Source organism: Alosa sapidissima, chromosome 19 (assembly GCF_018492685.1).
Source record: "Alosa sapidissima isolate fAloSap1 chromosome 19, fAloSap1.pri, whole genome shotgun sequence".
NCBI lineage: Eukaryota > Metazoa > Chordata > Actinopteri > Clupeiformes > Clupeidae > Alosa > Alosa sapidissima.
The window spans coordinates 14,198,471-14,221,326 of record NC_055975.1 but is presented as its reverse complement, the minus strand read 5'-3'; the positions used below and the strand labels follow the sequence as shown (position 1 = coordinate 14,221,326).

General features: G+C 47.2%; 1 protein-coding gene across 4 annotated transcripts in view; it reads left to right on the top strand.

Annotated features, from left to right (window-relative positions):
• Nucleotides 1-22,856, top strand: part of sash1b (SAM and SH3 domain containing 1b) — an 80,705-nt gene that overhangs the window by 33,835 nt on the left and 24,014 nt on the right. Inside the window, exon 1 of one of the 4 annotated variants that reach the window (XM_042072913.1) lies at nt 18,537-18,723. The exons of 2 other annotated variants lie outside the window; for them this stretch is intronic. The gene's annotated coding sequence lies outside the window, so the exon portion shown is untranslated. One more of the 4 variants, XM_042072914.1, reaches the window with a different exon arrangement.

Genomic DNA, 22,856 nt, shown 5'->3' with positions numbered 1-22,856 from the left:
ACTTGCAGGCTCGAAAGTTTTGATGTCTTTGTTTCTCAGAAATTACTTCCATTCCTCATGCATTCGATAAAGGCTTTTCTATTTTTTTCCCAGATGGTCAAGGAGTTTCCTTCTCCTCTCAAAACCATACATTGGTATTCCATTTCCTTAGAACTCCTCCACCATACAGAGTAGCCAAGGCAGCCCTTTCAGACTAAATAGATTAGAAGCTCAGATTTTTGGCTCTGACTATATCTGCCAGACTTGCCTCGCCGCTCCCTGAGTGTGAGTTTATTAGATGTTGCTGGAGACAGGCGCTGCCGTGCCCCGTGCCCTATTGTAATAAACTCATGCCAGCCAAATTAGACGCTAATGAGGGGAAGCCCTCGCCCAGCACACACCGGGCGGGCAGGCGGGCGGCCTCCGCCTTCTGGCACGGTCGCCGCTCATCAGATTAGTGCCGTTATTATGGGATGCTGTTGCCTGCCGGCTACATGCCCATCACAAGCCATATTTGTCACCGTAGTTACGAGGACACTGAGCAGGGAGAACACTGAGCAGAGAACTGTCTTTTCGCTGGACATAAAGACATAAGGGGGGGGGGGGGGGGGGGGGGGGTTGACTGTGACAGTCAAGGTTCATAAAGTTTCAAGGTTCTATTGTCCTATTTATCAGCTTTGTGAAATCCTCTCAAAGAGCAATTTTTGGGTTGATTTTCAGAGGCAGATTTTGATATAAAAAGGAATGAGATTTATTTATATATATGAATTATTGTGAGCCATTTATCAGATTTTAAGAGAGGACAAATTTCAGACATAAAAACATCATTGAAGGCTGTTTTTTTATTCATTTGTCCCCAATATGTGTCCCTTTCTGTTAATGCCTACTGTAAGTACAGATTTACCAGGCTTGTACTTCATATGAGTACTAATAAGAACTACTGGATATAGTCGTGGCAAATATGCATGAAGAAATGGATTTTTGCGCACCTGAGAGGCTGGAAGTGTCATGATGTATCTTTTATATGTTTGTGCTTAACATGTTTCAACTTATAACCTCACTATTATGCATGTGTGTTTTTATAACAGTACATGTATGTGTAATGGCATTCTGAACATGTCTTTCTGTTCTCCTTCCCTACAGGTAAGTCCATGTCCAAAGTGACCTTTTCTGCTGTTGGGTGAGTCAGTGGCAACTAGCTGTCTACAGTATCCCTTTTGACATTATATCTGGGTAATGGCCATCCTCTGCCTCAAAAGCACTAAACGTCCAATGTACTTCTACTCAGTTCCTTGCGTCAAGTCAACTTTATTTAAATAGCACATTTCATACACAGAGGTTATTCAATGTGCTTTACATAAACGCAATCAAACAGGAATACCTAATAAAAGCATAGAAGGGCAATAGTCAAAGAATAGTTTAAAAATTAAAGCTGTTACACTCTGACTATGCCTAATCTTTCTATTCTGTTAGAATGACAGGACAACTACTTTACAGAATCCCCCTTTGCCCAACAATAGTACTCACCCCAAAGAGTCCTCTGTGAACTGAGTAATGAGGATCTTAACACAAACCGCACTATTTCCTTTAACAGACAATCACAAAGCAGTACAAAATCACATTCAGGAAAAAGGGACACACAAACACATAACCCATGGGTCAGAAAAGGTTAAAATTTTATCTGAAAGACTTTCTCAGATTCAAAAATGTGGAACGAATGAACCTTGTCAAATAGTTGAGGTACAGTACATTTCCATTCAGATTTGAGAGGAGTAACATTTATTGGAGTTGAAAATATGGATCCATGCATGCAAATTATGTTCTTGTTTGCAGTCATAGTGTGCCATGGAAAAGCACATAAAGGGTGCAGTAACCTAGAATGATAACCTGTAATCTTTTGCTCTCAATTTAGATAGAGCTACGTGAAGTCATTAGGAAAATACATATAATACTCTGTGGATAGCAGCACTTAATGTATTCGATGTCTGTGAATTCAGCCAGATGGAGCAAATAGAAGCCCTTAATGCATTTTGTTTTTTCCAAGAATAACACCATAATAACGCCTTTAAGCTGGCATGATTTTATTTCTCAAATCAGTGCTGCAATAATCTTTTCAGGATATTAATGGGGCACACAGTGTTGTTGTGTGGAATAGTATTTATGGTTTAATTTAAATAAAGAAGGATGAAGTGTTTCCAATTTCCCTGCGTAACATCGAATTCCGCAAGTCTGTGAAACACTCACTCAATCAGTATTAAGGTCTGAGCCACAGATATTAAAAATAACAAGGGACATGTTTTTGGGTTCCACTCTGGTAAGTGAAAAAGGATTTGGTCTGTGTGTGAATGTGAGTGTGTGTATGAGTTTGTTTGAGTGTGTCAGTCAGTCCTGCCAGAGGCAGATGTCCGATGAGTCTGCAACCTTGTTCTCACTCACTCACTCACTCACTCACTCACTCACTCACTCACTCATACACACACTCACTCACTCACACATACACACACACTCACTCACTCACACATACACACACTCACTCACTCACACATACACACACACACACACACACTCACTCACTCTCTCTTACACACACTCTCTCTCTCTCTTTTTCTTTCTCTCTCTCACTCCCTCTCATTCTATCTCTCTCCCCATCCATCTGTCTCTCCTTATCTGTGTTCTGCCCCGGGGGCTCTCCTGGTGATGGAGAGGTGCATTATGGGTAGTAATTAGTTTCATGAAACAGAGGCAGAGAAGTTTGCTGGGCCAAGCGGACAGGTCAATCAGCTGTCGCCAGGGGCCCAAACTCACCAGGCACTGACCCTTATCTCTCTCTGCCCATCCTGCTCATCCTGCACTGTGGCTCTGTTTCGTGTCCTCTCACTCTCCCCATCCATCCATCCCTTCATCCCTTCATCCCTCCTTTCATCCCTCCCTCTCTCCCTCCCTCCCTACCCCATCCTGTATCTCTGGCAGCCCGGCTGCCCAACCCCCCACCCCCGCTGTGCTGCACCTCCCTGACCAGCAGGTCAGATTTGAGGGGAGGGCTGTGCTGGGCCACCTTTGAGGCTCCACGTCTTATGAGGCAGTAAAAGGGAGGTATATGGCAGCGAGAGACTGCGGACTCACAACCTGACTGACTCCATGCTGCCCTTGATTTAGATTCTGCTGCTGCTGCTGCTGTGTGTGTGTGTGTGTGTGTGTGTGTGTGCGTGCATGCGCGTGCGTGCGTGCGTGCGTGCGTGCGTGCACGTGTGCATTTGTGTTGGAAGTGACCTGAGAAGAGTTCAAAAAAGAACTGAGGACAGAGCACTGGCGGGAGTGAGTGAGACAGCCAGAAAGTCAGTGAAAGAGAAGAAAAAAGAGGAGTGGTGAAGTGCTGGGAGAGGGCGTGCAGGGCGAGCTGTCATCTTGGCCGTAGCGGCTCCAGGCTAAGCACCCCTTTTGTCGTGCAGCACAGCTGGAGCTAGAGTCACCAGAGACCCCCCCAGAGGCACGCGGCCTGCCCTTCACACTAACTCTAACGCTAATTCGCTTTTAGATTCGAGAGGGAACAACGAGAGAAATGTTGTGGAAATCTGTGTATGCGTGTGAGAGAGTTCAGATTCTAAGGAGGGTGAAATGGGAGAGTGGCAAGTCCTTGACGAAAGTCCAGTAAATCATAGCTTCTGCTGTGTGTGAAGTGTTATTGTTTTGAGACATACCTGATCCTTGCTTGGACACTGAACAGGCCAGTGTCAGTGTTTTTTTCCATTGCAAAGCAAGATTATTTACAGTCCCCAAATGTAAACTCTCATCTATATTCCACTTTTTGAAAGATGGACCCTTCCTAGCTCCCTGGTGCACCATCAGCCTACAACGTCCTGACATGTTTACGTGAAGGTACGAATGCCTGCGTCTGTGTGTCTGTCTCTGGAACCTCCTGCGCACATAATGCTGTGTCATTCCGTGATCGTCGTAAACTACCGGAGCAGCTTGAAATCCGTCAGCGGACGGCCCAAATCCCAGAAAGCAGGCCAGGGGGATTTCACGACCAGCGGCTGCCGTGACGACCAATCCCGCCTGGCCGCCGAGAACTACTTAGTATTCATGGAAATGGAAGTGCAGTGTAATGTCTTGACATATATGTCATTGTGTTTACATCTGTGCGTGCGGAGGCTGGCATGAGTCATTTGGGCAGGAGAGTCAGCGGGTGCATGCCGTGCGTCTCAAGCTGGCGTGCAGCAGGCCACGGGAGCACTGCATTCCGTTTCAATTTGCCGCACTCCGCGAATCGCCTGGAAAAAATGCCACTGACCAAGTTTCTAAAAGGGTCTGCACTGCAGTATGTTGAACAGACATGGTTTCATTTGAGAAGTTTGGAGGCAGATGCATCGTACAGTATTAATAAGTCCTCTCTGGACATTTAGCACATCTGCACGCAGTCCATTTGATCCTTTATGTCCTGGTCATGTGGCACAAGCCATCCAGCCCTTTCCCAGACATAACAGGCATAGCTATGCATGTCCCATTCCTCTTTAAGTAATCTAATCATTTTTTTTATTTGGGCGCTTTTTCCATTGTTGTTGCCTGGTGCTTTGATGTCAGCTCCAAGATGTGACGAGTGCTCTGAAGGCTTCGATGACAACATGTTGGGTGGCCTAGTTCCCCCCCCCCCCCCCCCCCCCCTGTGCTTCTACTACTCCCACATCACAGTGAGTTTATTCCTCCATCGCCACGGCTTCATCTGGAGCCCAGCGCCTCCCCCTACCCCACCCCACCCCGCTCCTCCTCAGCAGGGGTTACGGGTTACTCAGCAGGGGCCTGCCATTGGCCCACATACAACTCATTTACATTCATGGTGCAGAACAGACGGCCCGGTCAGCTTCTCTCCACCTGAGCCAAGACCACGCAGCTCACCCCTTCCAGAGAGAGACCTGAGAGGCTCTGAAAATCACCAGGCATGTCCTAGTTCTCAGTACCTTTCGCAATCCATGTCTGTTAATCCAGAAAATATTGAGATATTCTTCAGAGAAACAATAAAGTGTGAGAAAATATCACCATCATATCTCTTTTTTTAGTTAATGTCTTGGTCAGTTGTTTCCCTCGTGTTGTTAAATCTGTAGTTACTCACGTCAGAAAGCTCTGGGTGGTCTTGCACTGGCGAGCTTTGTGCAAACATTAACCCCGACCCCAACACCTCCTGATCCCCCCTCAGCTGCCCAGCAGTGGACGAGCTGGAAGGTTATCAGGGTGTGACTCCTCTCAGTCCTGTGGAGAGAGGCCGTTAAACCTGCAGCCGTCAGCAGTGATCCCAGCGATAGCGCCTGGCGGGAGCACTGGCATGCTGCTTGTCCAGCGAACGTCCCTGGCCATTCAAACCCTCCTACACAACCAAACGGAGTCTCACCGTGGGGGATAGTGTGTGTGTGTGTGTGTGTGTGTGTGTGTGTGTGTGTGTGTGTGTGTGTGTGTGTGTGTGTGTGTGTGTGTGTGTGTGTGTGTGTGAGAGAGAGAGAGAGTAAGTAACTCGAAGTAGAAAATGTCTGATGAGATTAGGAAGAGAGGAGAGGAGAGCCAGTCCAAACAGCACGTGCACCAGAGAGGGGAGCGTAGGTGGAGGAGCGGGGGGCTCTGGGTGGAGGGTCATGTTCACACCCTTCCTCCCGAGTGTGGAGGCGTTGTTTGTTTTGGCCCAAGTCCACCGCTTTCACTTGTCATCACAGCGCGCCGCAGTGGAAAGAAAGCAGAGACGAAAAAACTCTTTTTCGACTTGTCGAGACTTACGGAGGGGAGTTAGTTTGACTAATGGCTTCAGGCGAAAGTGGAGGGTGAAAAAGAGAGGAAAGGTGCTTAAAATTTAAGAGATAACATGGAGAGGAAAACCGCCTGGGATGTGAATGCATCATAAAAGGCCTGTGGCTGATTTCCTAATATAATCAGGTTTTCATGGATATAATGTGATTATCTCGATTTATATCTTCGCCTTTCGCTGCATTGGCTGTACCACAGCGATGGCCATATACTGTACGTCAGCCCTCTGCCAGATAGATAATGGGGTGCATGTCGGCGGAAAATGCCGATCTCGGCAATCTTTCTCATTCGATGTCCTCATGTCCCCTTGCTCAGGGTTTGTGGTCGTTGGCGTAATGGTGTGGTTTTGTCGAGCTGAATGCCGAACGTGTTCCGCACGTAAGCCTTGTCCAGGGCAGATACCACCAGACCAGACACTGCCCACAGAAACCTCGGCCCAAGTGAGCCATCCCGGTTTTGGCAGAGGCGGCTCCCTGTGGCTCCGGCTCCGGGATTCGGAATGTCAGCGCCGGCATCAGCGCCTCTTATTACATTAATGCTTTTCCTGGAAGCGGCCTTAATGGCGCGGGCGGCGCGGCCCCGGGCAGCGCCGGCCCGGCAGGAGAGGAGCGGAGAGAAGAGGAGTCGAGCGGAGAGAGGAGACACTCCGCAATCACCCAAGGCCGCAGACATTCTGCTGATCCGACTCAAAATGCATACGCTTCAGTCTGTCACTCTGGACAGAGAACTAAGGCCACAGTGTCTTCCATGTCTTCCATGATCACATTTTCATCCTACACTGCACCCATTAAGAGCGTGTACACATGTAGCGATTGTTCCCTGTTAAAGAACAAAGAAACGCGACCAAGGTCACATGAGGTATCCATTATGCCCTTTCTCGGCACTTGTCCTGGGGCTGTGACTTGCTAATTAATTACTGTTGTTTACTGTGTCAGCAGGTTTGAATGGGACCTCTTGTTTGATAGCCTGTGGGTGTATGTGCTCTAGCAATGATTAATGGTTAGCAGTTGTAATTACAGTCAGTCATTAAAATGGATGAGCTTGTGTCTACTGCCAGTCAACTAAGCGATCTCCACATCAACTCGCCATGCTCCACTTTTTTTCTGTGAGAAGTTCTAGAAGAACTGTCTCTGTTCCTTCTCAGGCCTACAAAGGAATGATCTCCAAGTGCTTATTCTCTGGCTAACTTTCTGTCTGTCTCTTTACTGGCTCGTGTTTTCTGTTTTCTGTGAGTGTTTTTTGCTCTTTCTCCCAGGTCACTCAGGCAAGGAGATAACCCTGCTCGCCGGTTCTTGTGGTTTCACTCCAGTGGTTTGGTTGGAATAACCTCATCCTTCCTTGCACACAATGGATGCTGGCAGGCGTGCACACACACACACACACACACACACATACACACACACACACACACACACACACACACACACACACACACACACACACACACACAGAGTCTGTCAGTATGATGGATAGACAGACAGCAGACCGAGATGGCAGGCTGTTGTTTCGGTGTGAACTTCATGGCTTACGCAGAGTGATTTGCACCGCAATGCTGTGGTGCAATGCCGTGAAAAGAAGTTAGCGCAGCTGTGCCCTCGTTAAATTTACACACAGACACACACACACACACACACACACACACACACACACACACAAACTCATAAACATTGTAATCATTGCTGCTCTCTCTCTCTGTGACATGGAGACAGTTGCGGACTAGACGGCTGATACCATTTGGCATCTGTAGAGTGCTGTTATGGGCTGGAAAGAGATGAAATATAGAAAAGACTTTTCTATGGTGGCTGACAGCTGTTGATCGGTGATGTGTTTATTGGTGTGTCCTTATGCAAGGCCAGCTTTATTTGTATGTTCATATTTGTATAGAAGTGTGTGTGTGTGTGAGAGAGAGAGGGCTAAACAGCTTGCAAAGTACTGTACCATCTCTGCTATTATTCGCAACAGCCACATATGGCGGAGACGTTGCTACTTATACCCTTAAGAACTGAGTATTATGCTTATTGAGAGATATTGAGACCTGCTGTATGCCACTGGTCTATGAGTTTGCGTACTGCATATTTGTGTCCTTGTACCATTTTCTTCATGTGGACATAAATAAATGGTCAAAGTGTGTTGGTGTGTATTTGTAGGTGCAGTGCACTGGTGTGTATTTGGGAATGTGCACAAGTGTTTTTGTTTACATTTGCGAGTAAATATGTCTGTCTTATTTCCCTCCTGGCTGGTTTATGTACTGTATGTGGCTGTGAGCAGCACGCTTGTGTTCAGCCTGGAGACAAGCTGCTGCTTCCTGCATCCCTACTAATCCCCGCCAGCCTTCTCTCCTCCGCCTCAGCACCTGTTCTCTCTCTTTCTCTCTTCTTTCTCTTTCTTTCTTTCTTTCTCTCTCTCTCTCTCTCTCCCTCCCTCATCTTCTTGCTCCCTCAAGCTGCTTTGTTCTGTCATAGTGGCAGACCTACTTTTCACATTCACACTCATACTGTACCTTTCCATTCCATTATAGTAATGGGAGAAAGAACAGTCCCTCAGCTTAGTGTGGAAGTGTGGAAGAAACTCTCTTAGAAACCCTGGCTTTCAACTGAGGCAGAGCTTTTTTAATGTATTTTATCTCAAAACACCCTTTACTCACAAAAGTACTATTTGGTACAAAAAGTGGCTTAGATGTAGATTATTCTAGTTTATTCTAATCAACGTTTCTCTGAGTAACGTTTCTCTTGCCCAGTAGCTGTCTGGTCTGCTGGATAACATTTTTTATGGACAAGTAGGGCTTTAAACCTTTTAAAGAGCTTGAAGAACATCCATCACACCTCTGTTTTGGGAGTGAATGCCTGCAGGCTATTCAGGCTAATCAGTTACTGCGCTTGCTGGGAAGTTAATAGCCATGTCCTCAGCCCTGCTCCTGTCATGCTCCACTTCTCCATCTTACACAGAAGTGCATTACAAATACGTTGCACAAACACAAGCTCAGTCCCAATATATAGCCTATATCCTTTTCATTTCAGGATCAGGCAGCCCAGTCGACATGAGAAACATTTGTCATGGAAAAACCCTAGACAAAATACAGCACTATGTGACTCCCAGAGAGCTGGAACCAAAGTGTACCTGATTAGCACACTGAGACCGTCCGTTGATGTGGAATAATATTGATCATGTGAGTGGGGAGCGAGATGTAAACAGAGTCAGCGGCGGCCAGAGTGAAGAACAGAGAGTCTGTCTGTCTGAAGGCCCTCCACAGGAGCAGCAGAATGGGGGGGGGAATATAACCGAATACAAAACATAAGAAACCCGCACTGGGAAGCCGTAATTACGGCATAGCATTTAGGTCAGCTGCACTCATGTGGGCAGACGTGTCAGTATTGATCATGTAATGTTGTTTATTTCCAGAACATTCACTGGTACACATTTGGTTTGCGTTGCTGCTATTTTTGGTCTCTTGTATCTCGTCTTGCACAACCCCCCTCCCCCCGCGTGATCCATGTATCGGGCTGAGCAAGCGCTGACTATTTGAAATCATGAGATTAGTCTTATTTAGTCAGTTAGTGATGCGTTGCTACAGTGCGCCGGGGGACAGACAGTAGGATCATGAAGGCCAGCACACTTAACTGTGTGTGTGTGTGTGTGTTTTTGTGTGTATTTGTGTTTGTCTTTGTGTGCCTGTGTGCGATTCTCTCTCTCTCTTTTTCTCTCTCTCTCACTCTGTGTAATGTGACTGTGTGGGTCTATGTGTGTGTGTGTGTGTGTGTGTGTGTGTGTGTGTGAATGGAGAGATACGTGAGTGGGAGAAAGAGGTATTAAGAGAGAGAGAGAGGGAGAGAGCAACCGGATGAAGACAGATAGGCCATCACTGAGGAGGCTGGGGAGCAATTTACAGATCTGTCTGGTAGTCTTGCCGCAGAGAGGGAGAGAGAGAAAAAAAAGAAAGAAAGAGAAACAGGGACAGAGTGGGAAATATAATGGAAAGACAGAACACAAGAGAAGAAAATGACAGGGGATGAAAGGATGTAACAATAGGAGAGAGGGTGAGCCACAAAAAGGCCCAATCTCAGCTGGAATTATCCGATAATGGTGGAAAATGATTTAGAATTAGCGGTACCGCTACGGCGAACGTGTGAATGGGTTCAGCGCCAGACGAGGGGGCTTATCCAAAGGAGGGCCATCAGTCATAGGCTCTCGGCCCACACGTGCAGGTGAAGATAGCGGCTCAGACACAATGACTCGGCACTGGTGCCATTCCCTCAGCCCAGCATACTGTTCATTTAGACAGCTGAATACATTCAACCTGCCCCAAATGTGGTAATGGCCCACTTCTATACACACACACACACACACACACACACACACACACACACAGTATATGTGCTGCCATCCCTAGCTGTGGGCCAGTTTTAAAGGAAAAACATCCTACCTTTTTTCCTGGCTATATTCCAGGGGTGATTAAATGTACGCATAGTAGTTTTGTTCATCAGCTCATATTCAGTGTTATGGTATTAACCGCTTATCTTATATCTATCTATACTATCTCTAGTATCTTGATTCTTGATAGTGATCTTGGAAGTGACATGAATAAATCCTATTGAGCAAATAGTGAAGTTCTTCTTTTTCAACCACTGTGCCGGGGCACACTAGTGTGCCGTGAGAGATCATCAGGGGTGCCGCAGAAAATTACCCAAATGTCACTTCATTGGTCCAGAAAAGCAAGCCTACGTTGCAACAAAGAATTTACATGCTCTCATTGAGTGTATAATTTCACTATTTGTGGTATGCAGACATTGTACAATGGGAGCCTCATGTCCAGTATTCACAAAATCATCACATATCCAGTTCATAACAACAACAAAATTAGATATAGTCACCTACATATGAAACGGAGGGCGCTTGTTTTATTGAGAAGGTCTTGCATACAAGCCATAATAAGGCCATATGATAAGTTTTAGGCCATGGTAGGCCTATGTTTATTTTTTCTTCATACAGGATGTTAGTCTGCCGTGGGACATTTTAAGTGTCAAAAGTGTGCTGTGGCACAAAAAAGGTTGAAACACACTGGTTTAAGTAATGAAGTTTAAAGGAATTATTTCATTCAACACATTTGAGTTAACCGTTCTCACAGTCTCTCTCATTTTCCCCACTCCACATGAAGCAGGTGTAGGAAAAGCACCCCATGACTCCATATCAATCTGCTTCCCTGCCTCTTTATGGCTTTGCTAATATTAGTCGTGTTATCCGCGCTCGACTGCATTACCCTTTAATAAGTCATAAAACCGCCCTGCTATGATAGCCGTAAATGTGTGCTTAATCTCGTCGCACCACCCTCTGCACAGGCCGAGTGTCTCTGTGGATAATTCATGGCGCTAATGATTTCATTTCTAATTTGGCAAAAATATTTTGGACTCCAGAGGCTGCTCCTTTAGCATGCTAAATTATTAAGGAGTGAGGGAATGTATATTTCATAGGGTGGTGATTGGGAGGGGTTCCTGTTTTTCCTGTTTCTCTTTTCGGTAACAGCGTGTGCTCTGTGAGCCGTCTGCCATTCCAGGCTGTAAGTGCAGCTTGTGTGGAGTGTCTCTCCCTCAGTAGGCCCAATGCTGAGGGAAGCAGCGCCGGCCGACGAGACCGGGTGGTGTGTGTGTGTATGTGTGTGTGTGTGTGTGGTGGTGGGGGGTTCCTCTGTGGTGAGAGCCTGCTGGGAGACTGAGGTGCTGGAGGGGGCAGGGGTGTGCTGGGGTGGTGTGTATCATCAGTGATCAGGCCCACAGTGTGAGGGAACCTGACTCTCAGACAGCTCACTGTAACAGCCCCCTCCTCACCCCCTCCCCGTCACCACCACCATCGCCATGGGAATGGGTAGGGGTTGCAGGCTGGGTGGACTGGGTTGGCTATCGACCGCAGAATCAATCCCCTTCATCATTCATGATGCATACACAATCATTTGTGACTGTGTTCTCTTCTCTCTCTCTCTCTCTCTCTCTCTCTCTCTCTCTCTCTCTCTCTCTCTCCCTCTTTCTCTCCCTCTTTCTCTCTCCCTCTCTGTATGTGTGTGTGTGTGTGTGTGTGTGTGTGCGCGCGCGCACGCGTGTGCACATGTAAATGTGTGTTCATATTGGTCTTTATAGCATGTGTCACATGCTAATGGGTGGTGAGAGAAGGATTTATTGTAGCATGTGGGCCACCTACATAGTTCTGCTAGACGGTTACAAATATTATAGCCAGGCAGTCATAATCCTTCCTTGCTTAGAATAGTCAGAAAATATACATTTATTGTCCCTCAGGCCAGGTCTGAATAACTGTTTCTTGCTGACTGGCGTCCCGTTTCTTTTGATGTCTTGCTCACATGAACTGGTTCTGAAACGTTTCCAGGGATTCACTTTAACCTCAGATTAATTAGTTGGATTGAATGCTTAATACATCACAACTCAGAATTTGCAATTGCCTTCAATAATAATGCTGTCTGCCAAGTAACTGGTATATTAATCGTCACGTCCAATCAGCAAGGCATAAATCCATTACCACGTGTTGTCAAAGTTGTTGCATTTGCCCCAGTGAGGCCTGTGCTACATTTCGATGTGTTATCATATATAATACAGTCACACTGAAGTTGGCACACACAACTTACCAACTCAAATGCACCCTAAGCCCTGAGCCATGACAGGAATGCTTGAGGTTGCGAATGCACTGAACACAGAAAACACTGGAGAGGGAGGGGTGACCAATTCCAGCATGCTCGCTCAGTGACTCCAACAAATTCCACCAGCAGAAAAAATAAGACTGACTTTTTACCCCCGACGTCTGGCCCTCTCTGAGGTACCTAAACTAGGCCAGCTTTTAAAAACAACACGAAGGTTTGAAGTTTGCCGTCACCAGGGCTGTTTCTATCGTGCTTGTGACTGCTTTAGGCTTTGTTTTGTTGCTCCGGAAAATCTTGTTCACCCAAACGCTCCACTCCTTTCCCTCGCCTGCGTGCTCTGCTGCGGCCGGCCAAGATGCACCTCAGCGGTGGCAGACGGGGAGCAGGTCCCTGGGGCCCACGGGGCCGAGCTTGGAGGTGGATGCGAAGAGACAGCGGGCCGCTTCCGAGGAGACGGCGCCCGTGTCCACTTCGCGCCCAGAAGGTTGTGGTTGTCAGCAGAAGAACATGTAGTCCCCCGGGACACTCTGAGTGCATCACGGAGGTGTTGGACTCAGTCAGCTGGAAAACAGGACGTCCCTGGGGAGAGGTGTCTGGCTACTGTTTGTAAAGTCCAGTATGGAGTCCAATATATGGGCTAGAGGTAGTGCCGGTCACTGAGAGACCAGTGAACATGGAGTTGCACACAAAGGAGCTGTCAACCTGCCAATCACAGGGCAGAATATTGGGCATTGCCTCCACAAGCACCAATCACTGGGCAGAATATTGGGCATTGCCTCCACAAGCACCAATCACAACACAGAACACTTGGTTGAACTCTCAGTTCAGGAGCAGAGTAACGAGTGGGAGGTGAGACTGAGGGTAAGATGAAGGTGGCTGGAAAATGTTGTAAAGTGAGCCCGAATGCAGCGAGCTTTAAAAGCTTTAGAGCTGTTAGCTTAAACTAAAGTCATTCCATACTTTTGCAAAGTTTTTTTTTTATCCAAGCATTGAGTGTCAGCAGCAAAAATCCTTCTGACGTGTTACTGTAACCAAAACCTCGCACAAGCAGCCGGAACACTTCACCGGAAATCAAAAGAAGAAATTGGAGTGGAAATGAGATTGCGGTTTTTTTTTTCTCCCATGTGAATTTTATAACCATCAAATGTTTGTTTTCTTTAGGCATATTAGCAAAACAGATGTCAAAACCAACAAGAACAACATCTTTTGGGAAATCATCCAGCTTTCCCAGTTTATCCCTCTTGTCAAGGACGCTTCTCAGGTCTCCCTTTACTGACATCCTTCTGTGGTGTCTGCAGAGACTACATGGGCTGTTTGTGCTTACAGCACGTCTGTCACAGCCAGATCGACTGCAATTAGTCGGAGTTCGTCTCATTTAAGACATTTCGGCTTGCTTTTAACAGGCGGGAGGGAACTGGGGGGGGGGGGACAACAACAATAAGCTGTTGATGAAGCACGCTGTAGCTTGTGTGTTAAATCACACCCGACATGGCGGGAGAACTTCCTCCAGAACAAACATTAATTAGACATGCCAATCAGCAGAGCCTGTAACTCAAGTGCTTGTTAATGGCACCTAATGACTCTGTCACATCGCATTATTCGCCGCATTTTGCAGAAGTCACATCTGTAAATATTTTTCTGCACACCGCACAATGTGCATTTTAGTCACCACGTTGCTTCGCATTACACTGTGTGTTATTTATATTTCTTTTGAAATCAGTGCCCCTCCAGATGTAACTGAACATCTCTGAACTTAATTTAAACTTTAGTTTTTTTTTCCCCCCCTCCCAGTTTTGCGTACAGACCTCGCGTGCTGTAAAGTGTGAAGTATATCCCAGCGATGGATGAGCGACCTTTACATAACTTCGCTGAGTCACTAGCGACTCATGAGTCAAGCGGATGGCGGATGTGCTCAGAATAGCTGCCATCCTGAGAAAGCAGCACAGGGGCCATCTTGTTGCCTTGTTTCTTTTCTTGTTCGTTTTTCAATGCATGGGATACTCAAACACGCAGCTCAGGTGTGACATCTCACACTTCCAGACAAAATTTCATCACCCCTGCTCTCAAGGTGTGTGTCCACGGTGAGTCTAGCAAACAGTTGTCATCAAGTCAGGTTCCTTTTTAACATCTCTGCACCTGGAATGAAGTTGCTGGAGAAGTTCACTTAAAAAAGTGCTGCTCATATTGATTTTTGACTCTGAGGAAGACACTGTGCGTCAAAACGTTAAAGTCTGAAAAAGCTATTTGTGTGGTTCGGTCAACTGAAAATGACCCTGGGCCTGCTGCTAGCACTGCTCTTACAGTATATTGCTATGTGGTTGCTTTAACTAGACCAGACACAGGCCGAGTAATTTTTTGACCTTAAGTTAGAAGGAAATTAAAAAGAAAACAAAATGAAAACATGCCTTCTTCTGTGGTAGTCCATACCAGATTGGGACACCAGAAAAAGGCCTTTAAATAAGCAGAGGGCCTGATGGATGGTTTGCACGTGTGACCCATAGGAGTCTCAGACGAGGTATATATCTCAGACGAGGTCAATTGTCCCGTGGCCATGGTAGTGTGCTCAGCCACATCTCAAGGGGCCGCGGCCCATTCAAGTTCGGCGTTTTGGGAATTTTGGGCCCTTTCTGCCTTGTCCGTGGGGACTGGAGCTCTGTGAGCCGTGGCTAATCAGGAGCAAACAAGGGCAGAGTAAAACAACGCCAGCAGCCCTGAATTAAACATGCCCCGCTTGGAGAGGCCCGAGAGGCTCCAGAGGCTGCCCAGAGAGTCCGCGACTCTGGCCCCAGAACTGGACCTCATCTGGCCCAGCAACAGAGTCGGCCTACTTTTTGGAGGTTTATGTTGTACACCACACTGAAGCCGAGGTGTGATTGTGTTTTGATGCTGATGATCAAAGGGCACCACTGATGGCCGTCCACTGGACACCTCCTCCCTGTGGAACGGGATAAGCTGCTCATGCATTAAAATTGTGGGTTCACTCCAAATGCTGGGGGTGTACCGCAATGATGAAAGAATGCATGTGACCAGTGAAAGTGAAGACAAACAAAAATGCCATAATTCCTTTTTCACTGAAGCAGAAGGAAGGACTTATTTAGCTTTTGGTTTAAAATACCCTGTAGAAAATTCATGTAATGGACTTGAATTAATGTATTTGTAAAAATCTACTTTGACTCCCCATTGCCACTACCAGACAGCCCATCATCACAAGCAGTGTTGCATTTTGTGTCTTTATTTTGGGGCCCCCTGCGGTGTTATAGGAACATCAGGGGCCCCAGGCCTAACTCCCCCCATCCATTCTCCACATCCCCCACTCCTCTCATTCCCTTTACCTCCACCTCCTCCCTCTCTCCGCCTTTCTACATACATCCACCTCCTCCCACCGTTCCTGCCCTTGCATTCATTAGTGGAATTTCCATCTATTTTGTGAGCTGGAATTTGTCCCAGTTCTGCTTGTTTAATAACCCATTAGAACATAATCGCATAATATAGGACTATGATATTATCATTACCTCGTAATTCATATTCCCATGGTTGGTGTGGAATTCTGAATTCTGAGTCCCCTGTGCAGGTTTTCCTGCTAAAGCAATCTGTTGCATTCTGGCCAAGGTTGTCTTGACAACCTCTGTGCTCTCAACCAATGGCGTTTTTAGAGGAGAATGAATGAGAGGTTTTCACTGATGTCATTTTGCCATCTCAGTCTCAGGTTTATTCATTCCCCTAATCTCCACTGTTGACCAGCTATTCTGTACTGGCTCTGCGAAAGCAATAGAAATGTTGACAAATTTTTCCACTAACAGTCTCTTTTGCCTGCTGAAGGACAAAAGCTTGACAGTGAACCCAGTGACATATATACAGAACACACACACACACACACACACACACACACACACACACACACACACACCACCACCACCACCACCACCACCACTGCCACAGCAAGCTGATGATGGGGGTGCAGAGAGCCATGGGGGAGTGCTGGTGCGGAAAAATGCCCTTTCTGCTGTGTGTGTGTGTGTGTGTGTGTGTGTGTGTGTGTGTGTGTGTGTGTTTTTTCAGTGGTGTGCCCTCTGCACACTTGGATGCGTCTGCATCCCTGATCCAATACCATCCCCTCCTCCCCTCCCCCACGTCTAAAGGGCGGGTTGAGGAGTCTTTGGTCATCGTCAGGGATGGGAGAGAGAGGCTGGAGGAATCTTTGGCTAGACTCACTGAGGTGTAATGGGATCTGATTAGGTGGGAATGGGGTTGGGTTGGAGCGAGGCTCTATTCGCTACATACGCTTTATATACGAAGACTGTCATCTGGAGGGACACACACACACACACACACACACACGGACACACACACTAACCCCTGACTCTGTGACACACTTACACACACACACACACACACACACACACACACAAATACACACAGATAAACACACACTAACCCCCCACTCTGTGACACACTTAATACACACACACACAGTTAAACACACGCACATACTGTACATATAAGCAGGCATGCTCATTCACACACACATACATATAAACAGGCATGCACACACCCGTGCAAAGGTACAATGGGACATCGGTCTGACAGTTTGTCCCTCTTGACGTCTCACACTTTGTCCCAGAGGCTCTAAGGCTCTCACATTTCCATCTCTGAATACACCCATCTTTCCCTCTGTGCCCCTCGGCCTGGTTATTAGCGCTCAGGTCAGAACCATTACTCTCTTCCACCACAAACCACAACACTCAAAGCCACAGTCTTGTGCTTAACGGGGTCAGCTGCTTATTCCTGCCTTGGTGACGCTGATGATGTTTGACCTCCCATGTTTAATAAGAAGTGCCTTCACACCCTTAAGGCTGCTCACCCTGTAAACGGCAGCCGTGCTCCAGTGGCTTCCCAGCTGATCGGACCGCCTCTCAGCTCTCCCTCATCCCCCAGCACATGCCTCTCGCCATTTCGCCCTGGTTGTTGTGGCGAAGGAGAAGCAGATGTTCAGTTGACCCCTCAGCCTGGCCGCAGCTGTCTCTATGGGTGTTGACCACTGTCTATCACTCAGCAGGGTACACAGTGGAGCGTTCACCCTATACTGTATAGGAAGGGTCTGCTCTTTAAAGGATTCGGTTGGTGAAAGTAGAAGTGGAATACAGACATAAAGTGATGTCATTAAAAAGGTTGCACCTTGAGAGGTCCCACATGAGTGATTGGCATCATTGTACTGTATGTAGATATGTTTACATTGGTATTCCAATCATGTGCTTATTTTTGAATATGATATCTTGCTCTTAGAGTGGCTGTACTTTTTTCTCCTGTGTCAATTACCCATGGACCTATTGGTCAGCCTTTGTGTAAAGGCTGTGCTGAAACTGCTACTTCATACTGCCATCTGGTGGTGGAGATGGGAACAGTTTGGTTTGGAGCTCAGTTCTGTATATTGGTAGATCAAAGTACAGATCATGAGGATTTTAGTGCAATTTTTGCATGCTTCATAAATAAAATTAGCTGTATGATATCAATGCTTGGTAAAATCCTTACTGTTTGTGCCACTTAAGACAAGCTATCTGATGAATACCACAGCCTTGTTTGGGTGTGGGTGGATATGTGAGTGTGTGTGTGTGTGTTTGCATGTATTTATCTATTGTTTTTGTCTTGATCACCCATGATGCTGGAGTTACTCAGACACTGACCTTCAAGGAGAACTACTCCGCCTGTCTCAGATATCACCCACAGACACATAGTCATGAACATTAATACACTTTTCTATCATACACCCTCTCTCACACAGATAGTCACACAGACATGCCAGGGCTCGGGTCAACGGATGTTTATTAGCATGTGGTTGCTCAGTGTGTGTGTGTGTGTGTGTGTGTGTGTGTATGGTTGTGTGTTGGCCAGAGGCCGTGTGACCACTGGGCTGCAGCTGGAAACAGAGAGGGAGAGAGAGAAAGAGGGAGAGAAGGAGAGACCGTGAGAGGGAGAGAGAGCACACAGCTCCACCCTTTGGGGCGTTGTGAGCGTCAGCAGCCCTCCGCTCCGCTGCCTCCAGCCCCCACGGCTCCCACTGATTTATTACAGCAGTACACTCCCCCTCCACCACCACCACCATCTCCACCCCTCTCCTCCCATCTTCCCTCCTCTCCCCACGCCGGCTCCCCCTCCCTCTCACCAGCTCCACTCGAACATGCATTGTTCTCTTACTTGGAGGGGAAAACTTTGGCAGGAGTTGAAGTCTGACGGGAGTTTTGAGTCCCGCTGTCTCTCGGCTGGCTCCACTGATTGAGTGAAATATAGTGAGCGTCGGTGTCACAAAGCCCTCGTGTTCTGTGGTGAGTGTCTTCTCTAGAGTGTTCTTCTCCGGAGCTTGCCATGTTCTCTCTTTCTCTCTCTCTCTGGTGAGCGCTTCTAGTTCCCCTGGAGAACTTTGCTCACTTGGTTGTTGTCAGAGCATTCTGGAGTGTCTAGTAGTATGCCTTGGTGAGTGTCTTGACTTCTGCCGGCATGTTTTTATTAATGTGTGTGTGTGTGTGTGTGTGTGCTAGGCTTTGTGTGCTGTTGATTCTCCTGCTTGTTGCGTGAGTGTGTGAGTTCTCACAGAGGCTCCTGGCTGAAGCAGCCCTTGGCTCTGGCACTGCTGTGATGGTGGTGGTGAGCTCATGTTTGGCAGGCAGAGGTCCCAGAGACACCGGTGGGTGTTCTATAAAGCCAGAGTCCCATCCTGCCCCACTTCAGCTCTCTGGAAAGAGTTAGGACTCTCGATGAGATGCTCCAGGGAGAAAGAGTGAGGGATAGAGAGAGGGAGAGTGAAAGAGAGAGCTCAGGTAGCCTGGGAAAGTAAGGCCATCTGCCCCATGCTGGGTTATGGTGCAGTTTTTCAACACAGTGTATTACGATGTGATTGGCTTGTTTTAGCTGTGTTGTCTAGTCTCTTTAGTTGAATTGAGAGCTGTAATCTTCTAAAGATATGTTGACGTTGCACTGCAAGGTCACCCTGGGCTTGTCTGAGCTCTACTGGGAGGTCATGTTGTGGTTGTGTCTGGGTGCACTCATCGTGGCCTTGCTTCACCAATCAGAGAATGAAAGTGTGATGATTACTGTAAAATCTCTACCTCTAACCCATCCAGTATTTGACCTAATCTGTGGACCAAAAGTAAAACAACTGTTGCATGTAAGGATAGGATGAAAGGTTTGAATGTCTCTTTTGTTGGTCTTGACTGTTAGCTTTTCAAGATGGCAAATTTAGAACTATGCTTGAATGTCACATGTATCCCACCATTACAATGATTCTTTATGCTGCCTTGTCCTCCTCTCCTCTTTTTTTGTAAGTAGCAAGCAGACCTGTTGAAAGCCCTTGATTCCTGTTGAATGGGCACAACACAAATATTCAGACTTTGTATAGAGAAGCAGAATAAAAGAGCAATAGAGAGTGGCAGAAAATGAAAAAGGCATGAGAGAGAAAGGAATAAAAGATCAGAGAAAACAAGAAAGAACTAGAAGGAGGATTCAGAGATGTTGCAGGAAGGGTGTGGAGACATGGGCAGCAGAGGAGGAGCCGGCCGCAGACTGTAAAAGACAGAGGGAAAGAGAGGGAGAGAAAGAGAGAGAGAGAGAAAGAGTGGGAGAAAAAGAGAGGGAAGGAGAGACCGTGGCAGAAGGAGAGAGAGAAAGGCGAAGCTGAGGAGGAACACATGTAGTCCATTAGAGATCCTTCAGCATAAGCGCTTCAGTAAGCCCCCGTTTCCTCTGGGCGCTGAGCCACTGTCAGGGTCTCCCTACATGTGCACTCCAGGACCAGCTCACGGTGGGGGAAGACAGTGTGATGACTCCGTTAGTTTAGTTAGGCTGGTTCCTTTCCAGTTCTCTCACACTCATTCACTACTCTCGGTTGTGGCACTTGGTTCCCCTTCCAAAACGCCCAACCACACACACACACACACACACACATACACATATACACATACACACACACACACACACACACACACACACACACACACACACCCAAACACAAGCAGACTCTCCTCCAAATAAGTCTTTGTGTGTGTGTGTGTCATTTCCTGTTTCAGTGTGCCAGAATGTATATTGTCCACAGTCTGGTTTGGAGTGCAAGTCCATGGCTCAGCTCCAGCTCACGCAGAACAGCCTCTCGTGCCATTTCCCTCTTCCATGACCTGAGCCCTCACAGCAGTTTCACGCCTCACCCACCTGTTCTCAGATCAGAGAGTAGAGGCTGCAAGAGCCAGACCAGCGTCTCTCAGATGTGCTTTCAGTTTATAGCTGGCCTTGTCGAAACCTCGTGTTCACCCAAACCTGTGTTTGTCAAAAAACCCTTCAGATTCGATTGACATGTTTTATATTCACAGCTGTAAGGATGGGATATTTGCGTGCTGTAAACCTCTGAAGTGTTTATTCATTGATGGTTTTGGAAATATGTATTTGATCCACATCTGCTGTTCATCACAGTCGTGTTGAGAGTAATAGCCTGAGAGTGAGTCACTCGTAGCAGGGAAGTGATTTATCTCTGAATCTGTGACAAGGGATTTGGGATTGTGGGTCAGCCCTCGAAGCACATAGCCTATTCGACACTTCTCCAAACAAAGGAATAACTCGTTCTCCCCTGATGCGTCTGTGCAGTGACACACACTCAGGAACACACAGATCATGTACACACACCCCCTCCCACACACACACACTCACACCACTGTCTCTGTCAGTGGACATGAGAATTGTGCCGGGGGATGTTAAGTCATCTCACAGTTTGTTATAACTCAAAATGTCACAATGCCCTTTCTCTCATTTAGGTCAAAGCTAAAACTATGCCAGGAAAGGAAATATTTATTTATACATCGAAATGGACAGACAAACAGATTCCTACATACTCACCTTTATACAGTACAAAGATAAATGTATATACAATGATGGTGATGGATACAAACATGTATACAGAGAGAGAAATTCAGAGAAAGACACAAATACAGAAATGGAAAGATGTAGGGAGATTGTGAGATATAGAGTGATACTGAAAGATACAGAAAGAGCTTCTCCCCATCCTTTGGGAACAAGAAAAGAGAGGTCTTTGCCCTTGAAGACCCCTGCAGAGCGGCGCAGAGAAACCATCCTGAGTGTAATCACCGCTCCGACAGAAAGCCATTTTCCCTCCTGCCCAGTCCCATCACAGCTCCCCAAGAACCCCCACCGCCACCACCAGCACCACCCCGCCCAGCACAGCTCCATCACGTCTCAGCCCCAACACCCCCTCCTCAGCCCCAACACCCCCTCCTCAGCAGGCTGATTGGGGTGGCTTGCAGACTGACCCCTGCCTACCTGGGGGACAGGGGATTTAGATAGCCTGGATCCCCACCCCCCTCAGAGTTCTGGATCTCACACAGGTCCTCTCATTTCTTTAACCCTTACATCACCGGGGGGTCTCCAGAAGATTAGTAGCTTTAACTCTAAAGCCAGAGAAGAGCTTGGGTAAGAGAATGGCTTGGATAAGAGAAAGGCTTGGGTAAGATGAGGATGGAATCAGGTGATATGTGGCTGGTCTAGTCAAAGACTATGTCATCATCAGAGATGGCAGTTCTCTTAATGCAAGGCAGCAGGCTGGCCAGATTTGGGGATTTTTTTGTAGGTCAGAGCACCTTCATGTCACTTATCATCAAGCCTACATAAGAACAGTGTTTTTTGTTTTTCTCTTGCGTTGGATCGCCTGAAGGAGAGAAGGTGTCTCCTCCTGTTCTCCCTTTGTCCTTCTTCTCATCCGCCCTTCTCCCTGGAGATAAGGAGTGGAGGTTTCTGCACAGCAGGGAACCAGCATGACCCAAACAGCTCCCGGGATCTCACTCACATCTCACTACAGCCACTCTATATCCTCTCATTGTCCTGCCGAGTAATTACCCATCGTGCACCCATGCTTCAGCCTCATCCATCTTTGGAACGGTGCAGGAGTAGAGGTGTGAGCTCTCATAATGACCATTACTGAAGTATATTACTGAAGGGAGTTCCCAGAGTGTTCAGTGTTCCCAGAGAGATCATTACAAATGTCAGAAAAGGGAAGTTGTACAGTTCTGTTCTCACACCAATTACGGAATGTGACTGTCCACATATCAGTTTGGAGAAGGTATAGAGACCTCTGTTGGAAAGGAAGCACTGGTAGACTCCGAGTACCTTGGACGGAAACTGAGCTGGTTGCTCTGGTGGACCGCAGTCTGCATGCCACACTTCATGCTGAAGTGCCTGTGTCTGCCTTCACTGCAAAACCATGAGACACAAGTCTCTAACCAGAGACCCTGGCCAAAGTCAGACCACCCTCCTCCATCAGTACCACTGACAAGTAAAGTCTCCAGTAAGCCTGTTCAGTTCTCTCTATCCCAGGAGCCTCTCTGGTTGGCTTAATTGGCCTCGTTCGTGGGCTCAGCGGAGCTCCATAGAGTTCCGCATGATACCACAGGGCTTAGGGCTG